At 35.3% G+C, this 19524-nt stretch overlaps 1 pseudogene across 1 annotated transcript in view; it reads left to right on the forward strand.

The window, feature by feature from the left end:
- The window catches only part of LOC143252155 (band 7 protein AGAP004871-like), a 66534-nt pseudogene extending 56946 nt beyond the window's left edge, over nucleotides 1-9588 (forward strand). The window contains exons 3-8 of the transcript XR_013028863.1: nucleotides 361-464; nucleotides 815-887; nucleotides 2747-2829; nucleotides 6286-6544; nucleotides 6936-7014; nucleotides 7341-9588. The product of XR_013028863.1 is annotated as a band 7 protein AGAP004871-like (transcript). The remainder of the gene's footprint in view (nucleotides 1-360; nucleotides 465-814; nucleotides 888-2746; nucleotides 2830-6285; nucleotides 6545-6935; nucleotides 7015-7340) is intronic.
- The last annotated feature ends 9936 nt before the right edge of the window (nucleotides 9589-19524 follow it).

The raw sequence follows: 19524 nt of genomic DNA on the forward strand, positions 1-19524 counted from the left end.
CGCACCAAACATGCTCATCCTTTCAGCAGTGGGGGCGTTTTATGTGACTGTCAATCCCACTATTGTTGGTAAAAGAGTAGCCCAAGAGCTGGCGGTGAGTGGTGATGACTAGCTGCCTTCCCTCTAGCCTTAAACTGTTAAATTAAGGACGGCTAGCGCAGATAGCCCTCGTGTAGCTTTGCGCGAAATTAAAAAAAACAAAACAATTTTGATCAAAATTTAAAAAAATCAAACGTGTTTAACAGTAACGTTTCATTATGCGGTTTCTTTGATTAAATCGAAACAAAATCATTGTAGAACATTTTTTTAATGTGATTTAAATAATTAATGTGTTTTTTTTGTTTTTTTTTTTTATTCTAGCTCAAACTGGAGAAAGTCCGGGAATTTGTGCCTATCTTTTGACTGCAATATCTATCTTGTTGATAATCTGCACCTTTCCCTTCTCATTGATATTCTGTATTAAGGTAAAATATTTTCTTTGCGTTTTAAAAATAATTTTCCAAAGGTGATAGTCGGTTGAAATATTCAATACAGCTTTTCAGAACCTATTAAAATAAACGTATCCAACAATGGAAGTACTTGTAGAAGTAAGAAAAAATTATGTGATCTAAAAAAATTGTTAATTGGGGAATTTAACTTTTAAAATTTCAACACAACTTATCATACATCAGGTATTTGCAAATACGAAACACCGTTTCTTCCTTCCACCCTATAAAGATTGGAAATACGTGCTATTTCTACAATCTGTATCTATCGTTGCGTAATTGATAACTATGAATTAATTCACATTTTCTCGTATTTTAACCCTAACTAGGTTGTTCAGGAATACGAAAGGGCCGTGATATTTCGTTTGGGTAGATTACTGCGAGGTGGAGCCAAAGGCCCTGGTAAGTATTCCCTATTTTCAAATTAAACATTATGAACTAGACAATTACATTTACAAATTAAAATCTGTAACAACTTTGTTCCGATTGAACAAAACTTGTGTTTAGTACAAAAACGTCATGTTTTTTGTTTTTTTATATTCTCGGAGCTGAAGTCTTAGAATTTTCAACAAACACGATTATTTTAATGAAAGCCTAAAAAAAAACCTTCAGTGTAAAAGAAGGGGTTTCGCTATGTCTCTGTTATCGTGAGAAAATAGATATTTTTGAGTTATATCTACAGCATATTTAACACTATAGTCAGTTTTTTTTATTTGACATTCGAATTACATTAACATATATGAAATATGCATTGCTAATATTCGGCTAAACCTAGTTTTATCTTTTCCCCTTTTATTTTGCAATTAAAGCTATGTTTATTAATGTTTCGTAATGAACAATTAAAACAGTTCCTTCCCTCTAAAGAAAGTGTTATTTAATATAAAAACAAGTGATCTGTTTAGAGTTTTCATTTTTGTTTTACCAGATAGATAACGTCGTTTGATTTTCTGCTACCTGTCGCTGTAATAGTTTTACGCCTAAATATTTTATTAGCTATTAATTTGAGAACTGAATCCGTAAATCTTAGAATAACTCTTGACATACATGACAAGTTTTATCTCTCTCTCTCTCTCCCGACTCGGGGCTAAGAATGGAGGTTTTATACGCGAAAACTCATGTTCAGCACTGATATCGTGCACGATGTGTAGTTTTGTGCTTATATTACAAATAAAGAAAAGAAAGCCTGTTTATTGGCTCTTGTACAGTGACATCTGATTAAGTAATTCCGAAATTTTAAATGTATTTATGAGCTGTGTTGTGGCTGTTTTATTTTTGTAGGACTTGCTTGTTTATTGTGGTATTAGCTGCTTTTAAACGGTTTAAATGTTTGACATTAATGAACTAATTAACAAAAACGACAACTTGTATAAAAAGCATGGGAAAACTTTTATGGTGTGAGTTGTGTTTTTCTTAGAGCAAAGCCACATTGGACTACCTGTTGTGTCCGTCGAGGGGAATCGAACCCCCTACTTTTAGCATTGTAAATCCGTATACTTTCCACTGCCGCAATGGGGGACGAATAATATAGTGTGACACACTTAATAGTGGACAACCTTTAAACATACGCAAATAGCAATTTCTATTAGTGACATTTATTGCAGAAAATTCTTAAACTTCTTAGTTGATCTCTCCTGGTGGTCAGTTTCTTTAAAAGTGGATTTTTTTTTTCAGTCTAAACGTCTATAAATTAACTTAATTAATTAGGTAAAAAAACAAAAACGGTTTCACGATTTTATCATACTTTATAAAGTGCGATTTTTATTTGCAACTAAAGCCTTAGGATTAAACGTAGACACAATTAGGGACATATTTGTTACATTTTTTTTTAAATCAAAAACTTTAGTTGAGGTGAAATAATAATTCTTACTTTGCGCTTCATTGTTTGAACTTTATTACATAAATAAGTGTATAGTTGACGATAGACCTCAAGACCTATAGGCAAAAATAAAAAAAAAGACTTAATTTAGTGGGTCCCGAATATTCGCCATTTAAACCATGGGGGCGTTATAATGTTACGTTTAGTCCCACTATTCGTTGTTAATAGCGGTGGGTAGTTATGACTAACTGCCTTTCCATTAGCATATAACTTAGGGACAGCTAATGCAGATGGTTCTCGGGTAGTTTTCGAAACAAACAAACTAATCCATTTATCGTAGAACCTGTAAGTGTGAAGCTATAAAACTCATTTGATGATCGATTTTATTAATTTCTCTAGACAGGATTTTAACATCTGTATTTACCCATAACCTGTTTTATTTCAGGGATCTTCTTCATTGTCCCCTGCATTGATACCTACTGTAAAATTGACCTGAGGACTGTATCTTTCGATGTGCCACCACAAGAGGTATATGAATTATATTATTTTTTCTTAACTTACATAAAGCGTGTCGTTATAAACAAAGTAAACTTCACCTTCTAATTTTTTTTTTTAAATACGAAGTGAATTTTTAGCTTTGTGATATTTTCAGGTAAAATATAATTTATTACCGGTGGTGCCGAAACTGGACAAAGTTGGTAGAAAGAAATTATTCATTAACAAACGAAAACACTGCCTACATGTTTGTCTAAAAAATAAGTGCTTTTTTACTAGTGTGTTTAGTTTCTCGATTTTCTCTCTCTTGAGATTAACTTCCATTGAACTAAACGCAATTTTGAAGTAAGTCTTCACTCGAAAAGCCTCTAGTAGAATACTAAGCTCAACTTCTTTGTCCAATCGACGATGTCATCTCGAGATCTTTGTTCTCTCATCGGTAGGTTGTTACATTTGGAAACTTCAAATCGGCTAGCAAAGGATATTACAGTGTTAGCCCTTTCAACCCGGATGCTGGATGTTACTACAATGTATTTTCGAATACAGTGGCACCTCGGTTCTCGAACGACTTCCTTATGGAACAATTCGGTTTTCGAACATGTTGTTTGAGAAAAAAATGTCTCGGTTGTCGAACATAAACTCGGTTCCCGAACCAAGCTGTCGTGGCCCGATCCCCCCCGAAATAACCCGACTGATGACCCGAACGACCCTTCGACCATTTTCGGCCCACGCCAAGCTTGCCCAAAACATTTTACCCGCACCTGTCGCTCAGTCCACACCCCCCGCTAAAATCTACTGTGAACGTTCGTTTTCTTTTGTTGTTTTCTAAATATTCTGATTAAATAAGCCACCATGGGGTCAAAGAAGGATAATGAAAGCAGAAAACCAAAAAGAAAAGTTGTTAGAGCCATAATAGAGGTGAACAAAGATCTCATAGCGAGGTATGAGATTGGTATTCGCGTGTCTGACCTAACTACACAGTTTGGTATGGTGAAGTCTACAGTCTGCACATACTGAAAAATAAAGAGGTCATCAAAGGAGCTGATGTTGCAAAAGGAGTGACAGTGCTTACGAAACAGAGATCACAAACAATGGAAGAGGTAGAGAAACTGTTGTTGATTTGGGTAAACGAAAAACAGTTAGCTGGTGAAAGCATTTTTGAGATCATCATTTGTGAGAAAGCAAAGCAGTTGCATGGTGACCTCCTGAGAAACACCCCTAGAACGAGTGCTGATACAAGTGATGCGTTTAAGGCTAGTAGGGGGTGGTTTGAAAAATTTAGGAAGAAAAGTGGTGTAGATAGTGTGGTGAGACATGGGGAGGGTGCCAAGCAGAAACAAACCTCGGGACAAGTTTTTAGTGAGAAATAGGTCCAGTGAGTCTCGAGCAGGTTGTAGCGGCGCAAAGAGAAAGAACCCCAGAAGGAGAGTTGCCTGACGTTTTTATGGAAGGTGACTCCCCTTCCAAACAATAATAACCCTCCTACTTTCCACGTTCCTCACCATCTTTCACTTACGCCATCAGCTCTCCTCAGCACAGGTAAAGTGCAGTTAAATTTTCATTTATTGTTTTTTTATTGTTTATAGTTCTTGTGGTTGACTTTATGCATGTGAGTATTATTATACAGGTATAAATAAGCATTATTTTTACTTAAAATGCTTCATAATGCGTAACTTTTGAAAGAAAATGATTCGGTTTTCGAACAGCCGTCTGGAACGGATTAAGTTCGAGAACCGAGTTACTACTGTATTTCCCCATGGTGGCACAGCGGCATGTCTGCGTACTTGCAGTATTAGAAATTGGGTTTCGTTACCCGTGGTGGACAGAACAAAGATAGGCCATAGTGTAGATTTTTGCTTACGTACAAATAAACCTTTCGAATATTACATGTTATATAGAACAATGCAACTAAAATAAGGCGATCTCAACGATTTTCTGGGCAACATGTTTATGATAAAACTGCAAAGAAACTACATAAATAAAAGACTTGGGAAAAATACGCCACTAATAATTGAACAAGGTCAGTAGGAAATGAAAAACAAGATTTGAGAATGCTCTTACACATGAGATAAAAATACAGCTTAAATGTAATACGGTTGTCGGAAAAAACTTCTGACGAACGGCTCTGTTATTATGTAAAACCATTAGTGCAATATCACACGCCACACACCCCATCTTGCGGGAAAGAGGAGTAACTCCAGTTTGGCATTGCAGGAAATGCAAGGATCTTTCATGTTTCACGTTTCGGGGTAATTAAGTCAGTGAAATTTCGAGCATTGTACTGTAACTGATAGTGATTAATAAAACTTCTGAGTGAAAACAAGGAATATGTAAATCAGGTTATATATTCCTCTAGTGCCTTTAGAAATCATGTACTTGGGTGAGGAAACATTGACCTTTCTCTCAATTTGTACACGTACAGATAAATAGCTTTCTTCTTGTGAGATTGATGAACTGACGTCAAGAATGATAAACGGTGTATATCCACCACAATGTGGATTCTACTTAAACAGTCATCTCCACAACCCGGGGATACTTTTAATTTATGGGGCGTGTTTAGTTTTTGTTTGAACTTGTTTATTTATATGTTATTTATCACAGGGTTAGATTTGTTGTTTTTAACGCAGTTCTTATTTTTGATTTTACTGTATTTCAATATTTCTCTCTTCTTACACACACACACACACACACACACACACACACACACACACCTAGGCCAATAACACAGTCAACAAACAATAATAAATCTAATGAAACAGATTCCCAATATTAGCGAAAAAATAACCAACATTTGTAAAAGTTACAACAAAACGCAACATTCCAGTAAGCACTAAATTTATTCCAAAACCAGGTACAAAACTAAAGTCCATGTTATGTAAAACCTACACTGAGAAACATAACATCAACACTATTTATGTATACTACAATGCAACAACTCTCACGACTTCTATATTAGAGAAACAAGCAGAACAACAGAAACCAGATTCAAAGAAAAAAAACAACAACCTTCGCACGTTTTGAACACTGCAATTTAAATAAGCATAACATAACCATAGAAAACTCAGATATAAACAAACTCAAAATCAAAGAAGTCCTACTTATACAACAACTAAAACCAAAATTAAACCAATATAAAGGAACACCTTTATACCAATACTAATTAAACATCTAACTGTAACGTCCCCTACAATCTCTCACCAGTTTATACTCTCGTCCCTAGACGTGCCCGGCAACGGTCAGCTGCAGACTCTCTTTGTTAACCAGAAGATGACCTAAGAAGGTCGAAATACTGTTCTGTACAATATTTAAAGTTTTATTGTCCATACCAGCCGTTTTTAGAATATATACCAATTACTTTAAATTTTTAGTTATAGCATCTATTACAAGGTCGAATAAAATACGCAATCAGTATAGAACTTCAATCTAAGTTTTTACGTTATGAAGTATATTTTGGAGTTCTGTAAACAAGTTTATTTCATTTCTGTACAGATCTTATCCAAAGACTCTGTGACAGTAGCGGTTGATGCGGTTGTTTACTATCGTATTAGCAACGCTACTATTGCCGTTACGAACGTGGAAGACTACGGTCGTTCAACACGCCTCCTAGCGGCAACTACACTCAGAAATGTTCTGGGAACGAAAAATTTGTCTGAAATTCTATCGGAAAGGAGAGTATTAGTCACGTGATGCAGTCAAGCCTAGACGAAGGTACTGACCCCTGGGGAGTCAAAGTTGAAAGAGTGGAGATGTAAGTGATGTTTGGAGAATTATACTACGGAATGTTTTGACACATATGTTCTCTTAATCTAAATTATTATTATTTATTCTAATTGATAAACATTTTTTGAATTCTTCCAAAAAAATCATTTCATTTTGTTTTTTGAACTAAATGTACTCGCAGAAATTACGTACCAGAGAACACTACATTCTTTCGAACTAGTAACGAATAAAAGCGAAATCTGAGGATATCACGTGCCAGTATTCCACTTTCCAGGTGTATACCTGACGTTATAACAAAATATGTTGATGTTGAGTATTCTAATTGGAACTAGCACTTAAAGAAAACCTGACTACAACACATTCATAAATAGCTCGGTATTTATATACTAAATGATAGGATTTGCTCTTGATATTTATAGTAAGGACGTCCGGCTTCCTGTACAACTACAACGTGCAATGGCAGCCGAAGCGGAGGCCTCCAGAGAAGCCCGAGCAAAAGTAAGTTCATTTAAGATCTGCGATACATAATATTAGGCCCCTGGTGGGACAGCGGTAAGTTTACGGACTTACAAATCTAAAATCAGGGGTTCGATTCCCCTTGGTTGACACAGCAGATAGTCCGATGTGGCTTTGCTATAAGAAAACACACACACACACGCGTAGTATTAGTGAGACATGTTCCTGTAATAATTGTTTGGTTCTTTACTTTAGCTGTAATAAAAAAAAAAACAAAAAAAAAACTTTTTCCTCTCAACGCCTGTAACAAAACGGACGTCAGTTAGTGCCACCTGTAATCCTCACATTCAATGTTTAAATCGTTCCAGTTGATTGCTGCCGAAGGTGAACAGAAGGCTTCCAGAGCTCTGAGAGAGGCATCTGAAGTGATGGCCGATTCTCCAGCTGCTCTCCAGCTACGTTATCTCCAGACTCTGAACTCCATTGCTGCCGAGAAGAACTCTACCATCGTCTTCCCCATTCCCTTGGAACTCTTCAAGGGATTCTCTAAGAAGATGGAAAAGTGAAAGATTCCAGAATATTGGAGCATTGAACTACCTGCCACAACGAATACAAAGGTCGCTTTGATCTACGTGACGTCCCTTATTGTAAATCATTTTGTACATTTTATATTTCAATTGTTAAAGAAAACAATATTATCCGTTGGGAACGGTCTGATTATCAACGCAATCAAAAGAACTAATAAATAAAAATAGCAAAATAAAGTTGTTAAAGGTATGATGCTATCGTTACCTATTGTTCTGAGCCCATTCTCTTAAGCCTTAATTTATACCTAACGAAAACTTTGCCGATGTTTGATTAATAACTTATAAATATGTTGTGTTGTCGAACCTAATCAATGCTTTAGCTTAAATTTATTTATGACTATTTCACTGTCCACACGGGTTACGTAAATCAGCTGTTGTGATGAATTATCTTGTCAGATCTAGTGTTTTAACACTGATTGGTTAAGAAGAAAGGCACTTAACAAATAAAAGGAATTTTTCCTTCTTTATAAACGCCGTTTCAAACTGTTTTACTGTTTACTTTAAACTGTTGAAATACTATACTACCTCAGTATAGACCGGATTGCTGTTGACAAGCTTTTTGACATCAACATGTTTATAGAGGAAAGGTGAAGAACTTGAAGCAATTATTTACGTGGCTCCTATGTGTATCTCACGTTTTCAGTAAAAAAAATACAAAACAAAAACGAAATCTCTGTTAAGGTAACACATGAAATTTTATCAAATGGATATTTTGATATGGACTGTGAAATGTCGCTAGAAACGTTCTTTGGTGAACCAATCTTTTTAGGTTTTTTTTAGAGCAATGTTTTCAAGTATTGTAGTTATATTATTATGACATGTAGACAGGATCGAGGTAAGAGATGGTTCAGGGCAAAGATATTAAATTATATGTTATTACAGGGCTTTAGATGAAATTGTTCTGAAATATATTTTAATTATTTAAACTTTTTAATAATGCCAGTCAAATTATTTTCCACGTGAAAACAAAGGTAAATTTATGAAAGTTGAAATATTAATGCGTTTTTATATCATTTTAAAACTTTTTTTTTCAGAATTAAAACGTTCTTCTTACGTCCATACTATATCACTAATACCTGAAACTAGCTACCATTTAGGGTAGCTATAAGCTAATAGTTAACAAGCTTTTGTAATAGTACTGTAAAGTGCTACGTTTTTATTAAAACAATTGTATTTCGATTAGATGTATACATCGCTGGAATTCAAAAATATTTGCAGCATAAGAAAGCTTTGACATTTTCTGTTTCCATTTTTTATTGATACATTTTTTTCGTAAAACTTCTTAAGTGTATGTGACATCATAAAACATCGAATTAAAAAATCCATCGTACTGGACCATAAATTAATATTATATGTTGAAGTTCGTAAAAGAAAATTACAACTTTTTAAATTTCTAGAAGTTTAAGGTGAAGCCACTTCGATATTTACAGATGAACTCCTAACTGAATGGGGAACTCCGCTGCTACAGCGGTAAAGTCTATGGATTTACAACGCTAAAATCAGGGGTTCGATTCCCCTCTGTGGGCTTAGCAGATAGCCAGATGTGGCTTTGCTATAAAAAAAAACAGACAACACACTCTTTTAATATAGCTATGGTGGTGCTAGCTAGTAGTAGGTAATAAGAACACACACCTAACAGAATGGTTGTTTCTTTATTCCAGAAGATAGGCACACAAATATTGTTCTTAGTTCTCTGTAACATTCTTCTATCCGATACTCTCAATAATATCTGTGCTCAACGGGTAGTTGAAATAACAAGTCCATACGAAACGCTTTTTCACATTCTGACGACCAAGAGCTTAGCTTTCTAATAATTGTTGTTCGCCGTGTGTTTCTTACTGTATTAACTGTAAGGTTTACTAAATATTTGTTTAATTTACTGTACGTCCAAGTAATGATGAAATGATTACATAGAAGTATGTACGTGTTAATTTTAATTAATATAGTTTTATTGAGTGTGTTTATCGGAAAGTATCACGAGTTTTGTACTGTGCGTTTGAATGAAATAAATGTGATGTTAAAATTATAACCATCGCGTTGAGTTTGTACATGATTATTATTTTGTAGAATTTCGCGCAAAATTACACGAGGGCTATCTGCTCTAGCCGTCCCTAATTTAGCAGTGTAAGACTAGAGGGAAAGCAGCTAGTCATCACCACCCACTGCCAACTCTTGGGCTACTCTTTTACCAACGAATAGTAACGCCCCCACGGCTGAAAGGGCGAGAATGTTTGGTGCGACCGGGATTCGAACCCGCAACCCTTGGATTACGAGTCTTGGCCACGCCGGGCCCTATACATGATTAATGAGAGTCGCAAGAACAAATGACGAGTGGATAATAAACTTTAATCAACGCAGCTTGGGTTTAAATTGATTGGAAAACTCCACGTAAAAAAAAAACGATACATTTAAAAGTCGTATTAATATAAAAACTTACATTCGTTCAGAAGAAGAGTTAAAACAGGGAGTGCCTAAAGATAAACTGCTATAAATACTCTCGTGGTGTTATAAAATGTTGTGATGTTTTGCGGTACTAGATGAGGGCCATCTGTTGATGTTATGACGCATGAAGTTCAAAAGATGAATTAAAAAAACAAATTACATTTTCTAAAATTTATATCGTAATTTGAAATGTGATCCTAATTAACGTTTTAATTTTTCTTGTCCTGAAGACAGTATAGGAACATAACGGTAATCAGAACGCACGTGTTAAAAAAATACAAAGATTTAGAAAGTCACTTTTAGGTCTTACAACTAGTAGTCGCGGGTTCGCATCCGCATCGCGCCAAACATGCCCGCCCTCCCAGCCGTAGGGGCGTTATAATGTAACGTTCAATCCCACTATTTGTTGGTAAGAGTAGCCCAAGAGTTGGTGGTGGGTGGTGATGACTAGCTGCCTTCCCTCTAGTCTTACACTGCTAAATAAGGGACGGCTAGTACAGATAGCCCTCGAGTAGCTTTGTGCGAAATTCCAAAAGCAAAACAAACTTGCAACTAGTAACTCTAAATTTTTAAAACTATCACACTGTTTAATCATTGAAACACTTAAGGCATTTGTTGGAAATTCTATACTTTTGTTTTCAGTACTAGTGCCAAAATTAATGTTTTACAAGAGTATGTACTAAAATTACAGTTTATAGCAGAATGTAGCTCTCCCTTCGGTGATTAATTCCAAACAAATAAACAAAGCCAGATGGTTAAAGCGATCGACTCGTATTCTGAGGGTCGCGGGTTCGAATTCCCGTAGCACCGAATATACTCGACCTCTAAGCTGGGGGGGGGCTTGTTAAAAAGTAACGGTCAATCCCCACTATTCGTTGGTAAAAGAGTAACCCAAGAGTTGGCGGTGGGTTGTGATGACTAGCTGCCTTCCCTCTACTCTTACACTGCTAAATTAGGAACGGCTAGTGCAGATAGCCCTCGTGTATCTTTGCGCGAAATTCAAAACAAACCAAACTAAACCCATAACTTCGACATGAATTACGTAATCAACGACTGATCAAGCTAAACATGTCAGTATAAGTCCACTACCACACGTTTCTTTTGTGTAACGAATAAAACTATAAAGTTCTTATTCACCGTACCTTTCCATTGTCCATTCTGATATGTTTGATGTTTCTTAAAACCATTGACGCAAGTTTATTAAAGTGTTAAACAATAAAGAACTTACTCAACGACCTCATTCTTCAGTACTTCATACTTATCAAAGGCCTCTGCTAGTTCAGCGGTAAGTCTACGAACTTACAACGCTAAAATCATGGGTTCGATTCCCCTCGGTGGACTCAACAAATAGCCCGATGTGGCTTTGCTATATGAAAACATACGCGCTTACCAATGTAACGAACACTAACCTCCACCCATTCGCAAAAAGCTAAAACCTACAAGGGACCATTTCAAAACGTGTCCTATTACAGAGAATAATACGTTGGTCAGCCATATGTTCGCGACGTTGAAACACTTGTGAGTTATTGAATTCATCAAGTGTACCCGCAAATTATACCGACTCGACGAACAATGAGGAACTGTGTAATTATAAATACGTTGAGAAGTGATACCTGGTTCTATACATCCGATTTGTGATTAGTGTATGCTTATTGAATGATCAACTTGTATCAAACAAAGTCCTGTTTCCTCTTAAACATCATTAATATTATATACAGGACATGTTATGAATTAGTGTCCTTCAATCCTCCCTGCCTATTTCAGTTTTGTACAACTCGGGTATCTGATGGTCCATTACTTGATCTGAAATTCAAAGTAGTGATCGTACAGCTACGCTTGTAAATCAATACTTAGTGGAGACAGCTTTACATCTCTCAGTTCATGACACATCTCTTTAGTATAAGCTACACTTAATCCTATTATTATGCATGTAACTCGTGACTAGAGCTAGCCCACGTATTTTACATATTTTGCCTTTGTGAGTCGTTAATAAACTAGATAAGCAGTTAACTATGTTTTCACGACGTCTGACATACTAGAAACTTCTTGAATATATAATGATACTAGTCTTCTCACGTGGGTGATGTGGCACTTAGTTATGTCCTGTTAAAATTCAGAATGAATATGAATCCAAGCAATGCTTGCACTTGATCAGATTTCACTTTGTCCTTGTATTAGATTTTCCACTGTGTTTATTAATATGAAATTTATCTTGATTTTCATGAACTCGCACATTTTCCTCAGGTTACAAACTAGATACGATCGTCATCTTTAAAGAAGACTCAGCTATGTCATCTGCTCTTTCTTCTATTGTTTGTCCGATAATAAAATATTGTCTTTGTTTTAAAATGAAACAATTGTCTCAGTTTGTTTTGGCTTTTTGGAAAAGTTTCATTTTTCAACTTATTCGAATTGTGCATACATATTTGTTATTGTGTTATTTAATTCACTTATACCTGTTAGCCAAGTGTACGTTGGAACTCCAAACCGAGACATTCGAACACTCCTATATGTTTTGTTTGTAGAAAGCCTTTAATATACGGAATCACTTGGTGCGATGCAACTTCCAAGGACATCCTAGATGTTCGATAAAGTGAAACTCTATGAACATTTAGAACACAACTTTCAGCTAATGTTTTTTATTTAGTGAACGCATCGAATTGTTTAATAGAGTGTTGTCATCCGTTTGATCCTAATCAGAGATAACTACAATAACATGTTACAGCAGAGAAGAACAAAAAAAGGTGGTTTGAACTAGTTCTATATCCAAATTGGTATAAGTCTGAAAAAGGGGTGAAGCGAACCTTATCTGCAAAAACTGGAATAGAATACTAATTTGTGTATTATTGATTCACTGAACACGTTTTTTAGTATGTTGTTCCTTGTTGTAAGTATATTATACTTTACTGGTATCTCTGTCCACTAAAACAGTTTTCATTGGCAGCTACGAATATCCTTTTTAATGTTGGAGTAGGTACTCTATACTATTAACACGACGGATGGTGGACACTCACTTGTGTAGTAGATCACATTTCCTTTTATAGATATGAGAGCAATTGGACCATGTTCTGCTATCGACACGTTCGAGGTATTTGTAGCTAACTTACACTAGCTTATTGAAATTGACCATGCAGCTTACATTCGTCTGATGACCGTCCACGAGAGTCAAATATCCACTTTTTTGTGGTTTAATCATGATGGACCATGTACAATTTGGAGCACATTAAACTTTGATTCACCTCGGAGCACCTCTGTGGGAGTCAGAACCATACAGGATAATTACATTCCAGGTCACGTTACTAATCCTCGAAGGCCAATTTGTATAATGAAAAACTGAAAGGCGCAACAACAATTATTCTATTGCGCCACAGCTGCACCATTAGGAAGGTAATTAATAGTTTTTGTGAGACTATCAATAGAACTCGGTAAGTTTCAAACAAAAATTAATTTATTAGCCTATCTAACAAAACGTACAAAAGGTTTGTTCCAATAATGTTGTAAGAAGGTTAGGCATACTCCATATAAAGTTTTTGATTTACAAGTAAGTTACTTAACTTATATTCAAATTTATTAAGCACACATTAATATGACAAACTTCAACAACGTTTCGCTGACACTGTAATATGCAAAGTAAAGGTTTTACGGCTTCGTCCCTAGTTTCATAATTTAGTTTCAATATTATGTTGATATAATTACTAAAAATTGTTTATATGAAGGTATCAAACACACAATTTTAATTTCACTCGTTTTTTTTCTTTCCAGCGATAACTAGAGAGACCTCAAGTGACACAGCAATAAGTCAGCGGACTTATACATTAGAAACAGGGGGCCCGGCATGGTCAGGTAGGTAAGGCACTCGACTCGCAATCTGAGGGTAGTGGGTTCGAATACCCGTCGCACCAAACTTGCTCGCCCTTTCAGCCGTGGGGGCGTTATTAGTGACGGTCCCACTATTCGTTGGTAAAAGAGTAGCCCAAGAGTTGGCGGTGGGTGGTGATGACTAGCTGCCTTCCCTTTGGTCTTACACTGCTAAATTAGGTACGGCTATCGCAGATAGTCCTCGAGTAGCTTTGCACGAAACTCAAAAAACAAGAAACAAACAGAAACAGGGTTTCGATATCCATGGTAGTCTCAAATAGCCCTTTGTGTAGCTTTGTGCTAAACTACAAAAATACAACTACAGTTTTTAAACATTTTCGTAAACGATGAAAGTAAACCTTATTGTAAATAAAGTATCGATTTTATTCTTATGTTACCTTTTCAAGGTCATATTTCACGGTATGGCGTTTTATCAATCGACGATACTGCTTTTATCATTTGAAAAATTGAAATAATGGTATTTTATCAACTGGAGATGTCGTTATTGTCACATGAAAGAACTGAAGTTAGGACTTTATACCAACCAAATGCACTGCTTTTGTCTCACTTCACAACCACGAGAACATGATATACCGTATTTTCCGGTTAATAAGCCGAATCGCCCAATAAGCCGAAACCATTTTTAAAAAGTGACAAGTTTCTTCAAAATGATTTCTTAGTCTCGTTTCAGCGTCAGCATGCATGTTGTGTGTGATCATTGGCGTTCTGTAGTAAAGCAGAACGTGTCGTATTGAGACAGAGATGGAATCAATATGTCATTCGTTATTGGCTCCACTCACTGTAATTAGGTAACAAATGAAATTCCAGAAACAACGTTTCACTGTAGTCTTAACGTGCTTTGCTGATGGGACAAAATTACCGCCTATGGTAATTTTCAAAAGAAAAACATTTCCTAAGAAGAAGACATTTCCGAAAGGAGTGATCGGCCAATAAGCCGACCCCCAAAAATCAGGTCCAAAATTTAGGGCCAAAAATTCGGCTTATTAGGCGGAAAATACGGTATTATCAACCGCAAGCATTATTAGTGCCACTAACAGAGGTGAATTTATGACGTGTTTGCTAGCAGGAGTTACTGCTATTTTCACGTGACAGAGTTGAGTGTGCGATATTTAACCAATCAAAGTTACTGTTGTTTGACAAAATAAGGCTAAACTGCCAGGTGCGCATGACAAGTAGGATGTTTCAGAGTGACTACTCTACTAACCCATATTGTTCATACACCAGACGACACGGGTGTTAGTCGTAAATTCTCAATCGCCAGACAGCTTTTTATCCCTTAATTATGAGTAATAAACTCTTTATCTAAGCTGACATATTTGAGTTGCTGAAATTTTACCACCATATGATCATAAATCATTTCAATCGCGATCAAATTATCTTTCATAAGTCAATTGGAAATATTGTGAAACAAGTGTAATGTATAAATTGATTAAAAGAGTACGTCGTCTGAGCCTATATTAAAGTGCTATCAGTGTAGTTAACAGAAGAATGGAGTATGCTTGTTATCTTTAAAAGTTATATGATACAGTCTGTTGCCTTGTTAGTACTGTTATTAAATATTTACAATTTGTGTTTCTTCTTTTAATTCCGCAAGTTTATCATTATCAAATATAATCACTACAACTCGTAGCGTTCTTTTAGAATAGGCGTAATGCATTATCGGTGTAGCTGCAGTTTACGTTGTTTATTAAGTTGAAGTCCGTGGTATGGAGCACAAAATGGTCCAAAATATTTTAATTTTTGTTGGTGTAATATTTGTATGTTGTGAAGCACAAAGTAACACAGTAAGCCATCTTTGTTGTGCTCCCCACGGATGTCGAGACAAGGTTTTTAGTTTCAATCAGTACTCATAACCACCCCTGAATTACTGGATAGATTCATAGCACGTAACTAGTTTCATTCTTTTTTTTTCTTTGCTCGGCATGGCCAGATGGGTTAAGGCGTTCGACTCGTAATCTGAGGGTCGAGGGTTCGAATCCCCGTCGCACCAAACATGCTCGCTCTTTCAGCCATGGGGGCGTTATAAAGTAACGGTCAATCCCACTATTCGTTGGTAAAAGAGTAGCCTAAGAGTTGGCGGTGATGACTAGCTGCCTTCCCTCTAGTCTTACACTGCTAAATTAGGGATGGCTAGCGCAGATAGCCCTCGAGTAGCTTTGCGCGAAATTCAAGAACAAACAAAAAAACATATTTTTTTTTTCTCGTGGATTTGAATAGTATCGTTAGACATGCGGAAACTGAAATGCACTAAGAATGAATAACAGATATTCAAAACAATTCCATCTTTCAGAGGCGTAACCAAGAGGGTCTGACCCTCTGGAACATCTAGTCATATCTATTACGTATTATTTTTTAGCTTTTTACATGTAATAAACTCGTTTTGTATCATTTAATCGTGCGTTTTCTTATATCAAAGCCATATCGGGCTATCTGCTGTGTTTACCCAGGGGAATCGACTCCCTGATTTTAGCACTGTAAATCCGTACACTTACCGCTGTGCCAGCAGGGGACTGTATCATTTAATTAAAAATGAAACTTCTATAAAGATTCTTAAATTTGTTTTAGTTTGTTTAATTACCATTTTTAAAAGTATTAAATTAACTAAGTTCAATTTTTTTTTTTTACTTTTGTCACCAATTTAAAAATTTCTACCTTTCCTGAGTGGAAAATTTGACGACTGTTTCTGTTACTCTAATAGGGGCGCTTTTGATAACTTAATATACACTACGGAACACCGACATTTTATTAAAGATAAGTAATAAAATCATTACCTGCCAAAATGTGATACATTGTTTAAAAAATTCTTCTGTCACCTTTCTTGACATATAAAAGATAAAACATATCAATTTTTGATCGATGACGTAACGCTACGTAATAGCAGGTCAACCAATAACCCCGATATTTATTTACACCGGAAGTACATTAAAATACAATAAAAATTGGCACAATGTAAGCTCTGCTCTTCATGCACATAACCACAACTTGTTAAATATCTTATCAAATTTAATTATTATTTGTCCTAACATAATTTATGAACTATATCCAATAAAGTAATACAAGTATCTTTATTGAATAGCCACTATTAATAATTGATAAAACTTCCATGAAGTACATATTAAATATTTTTAAATAAATAGACTTTATAGAGTTTAGTACAGGACTGTCGAACAACGCTTATTCTGTAAATCGAGAGGAACTGTCGTGTTAATCATGGGTAATGTCTAAGCGTATTCTTGTCTTTATATATTCCAATCCAGAACAGGCCTATTCATCCGTCTCAGACCTTGCTCATAACGTCACTTCGTTTCCTGGGGGACATTACTGGCTTCACTCAGTCATTTACGGTACACTAATGACTCAACATTAAATATATAGGAAAAAATATTATAGTCTTTTTATGATAAAATCGAAATAATATATAAAAATATATAAAGTGCAATATATGACGATTCAACCTGAGGAATGGTGTTTGTAGAAATATTTCTATACCGTTGTCTTAACTTATTTCATTTTTTCGAACACTTCTTATACAAACACAGAACCTTAAACCTAGACAACAAAAACCCATTTGCAGTTTCGAGTTTACAAAAAAAAATTTGAAAAGAAAAAATATACAAAGTTTGCTCATAAACAAAATAAATGCAAAACTAAAATGCAAAGGATGGTACATGTAACCAAACTCCCGTTGGAGCACGTATAAATACATGTATAACACCTAGCATCTTTAATATCATAACCCATAACCTGCGTACACTAGTACAGGGTGGCCTGTAAGTCCCTACCCATCCTTACGTTATTATAAACAACGTTATAATACTAATGATGAGTTGAAGGCAGCTGTTACCGCTGCATTTGGAACAATAACCCCTGCTATGTTGAGGACAATGTCTCATACAACAAGGCGTCGCATATTATGCAGCGAGAATGAGGGATAGCACACAGATACACTGGATACATAAGATATATGGATGGGTAGGGACTTACGGGCCACCCTGTATATCACACAGTTTTAAAACCTTCTTCCCCACCACCGATATTCAACAGACCACGCTATGTTTTTGCAATCTCTATAATAAAATACTCAGCTGTAACATTTCATTACAGTACAGGTAGCAAAGTTTGTTACCCATCAACTCAAATATTTTGTTTCTCAACCGCCTGATTTATTTATTTTTGAAGCAAAAGCAATGACATGTATTTTGAAATTGGCATTAACTTTGTATTTCATATACGTAATATAAGTCAAACGGCAGTACAGTAATATAGTTAGTATTATAATTGTACTATGAATATTAGAACAACAAAGAACCAAGAATAATAATACAACAATTCAGACTACGCACGTTACGAAACTTTCGAGCAACAAAGCTTCAAAAGCAGGCTTATTTTGTTCTCTTTATTATCCCTCCTCAAAGAGGGGGTATATACAGAAATACAACAAATAAAACAAAATTTAATGATGTAATAATATAATATTGTAATAATATCTCAAGAGATCACAGAATTAATAAGTTAATGCGTATTTGCACATCAAACAGGTTCCTGATAAAACAACAGTGATGAAACATTGTCTGAAATAAAATGTTTTTTTTCATTATCTGGAGATTAAAACTACTTTTTTCTAAGTTTATTAACAGAATGTTGGCTGTATACCAAATGTATATTATTGCAACCAAAGCCAATATTCTAGCGTGGTCTAATTAAAGGTTCAAACTATAACTTGTAATGAAATATATAAAAATATGTGTATCTGTGGGCGTTTGTGACAGTGAGTGAAGGAACGAAAAATTACACCACCAGGACACGGAGTTAGCAACTGTTACTGTAATCGAAATTAAAAACAAATTAAAGAGATAAACGAAACCACATTTCTTTTTACATTTAATCAGCTAAACTTGAAAGTTGCAACGTGAAATCAAAATTGGGTTAGGCATGACATAACATGCCCCATATGGGAATCCAAAGTTTAATAGTTTGCGACCCGTTATCGCAGATTTGCGCTCGGCAATTTGAGGTTTCTAGGTGAGCTGTAAGAGTGACAGTCAAATCCCATTATTCGATTAGACAAAAGCAGCCTCGAATGCTGTTTACCAGTTGCGTTTCTTTTTCTTTCTTAGTTTAAAATAAGGAACGGCTGTCAGATTCGCTTTAAGAAACGCAACTTACATTTCAAAGAGATTTATACTATACAAGCACTTATCCAAAATTAGTTAAAGAAACGATTTGGAATCACAGTCTGTTTCGCCACTTATATTAAATATAGTGAATTTGTATGTATTTAATATCTAAGTCTATAACATCACAGGAAGTAGAGAACGTCAGGATTCCAAAGTGACAAAGTGACATTTTGGCGCTTTCTATTATGTTTGATATCTTACATTTCATATAATATTTGGTTTTTAGAGTTCATATTTGATGAAATGATAGTCGTGTTATGTTGAATATAAGTACTGCAATTTTTAAATTAGCGAAATTACTGATCACAACTTTATATAAAAGTGAAACTGAACTTTCGTTTTTTTAAAAAAAGTACACATTTTACCATAGTTTAGATTTGTATGACTCAGTTAGTATAACTATTCGCCTAAAACTTAGTAGATAAAATTTGCTATATCTTACTTTTCCGCAGAGTGAAGAGGGCGCC

The sequence above is a fragment of the Tachypleus tridentatus genome, chromosome 6 (assembly GCF_004210375.1).
Source record: "Tachypleus tridentatus isolate NWPU-2018 chromosome 6, ASM421037v1, whole genome shotgun sequence".
Taxonomy (NCBI): Eukaryota; Metazoa; Arthropoda; class Merostomata; order Xiphosura; family Limulidae; genus Tachypleus; species Tachypleus tridentatus.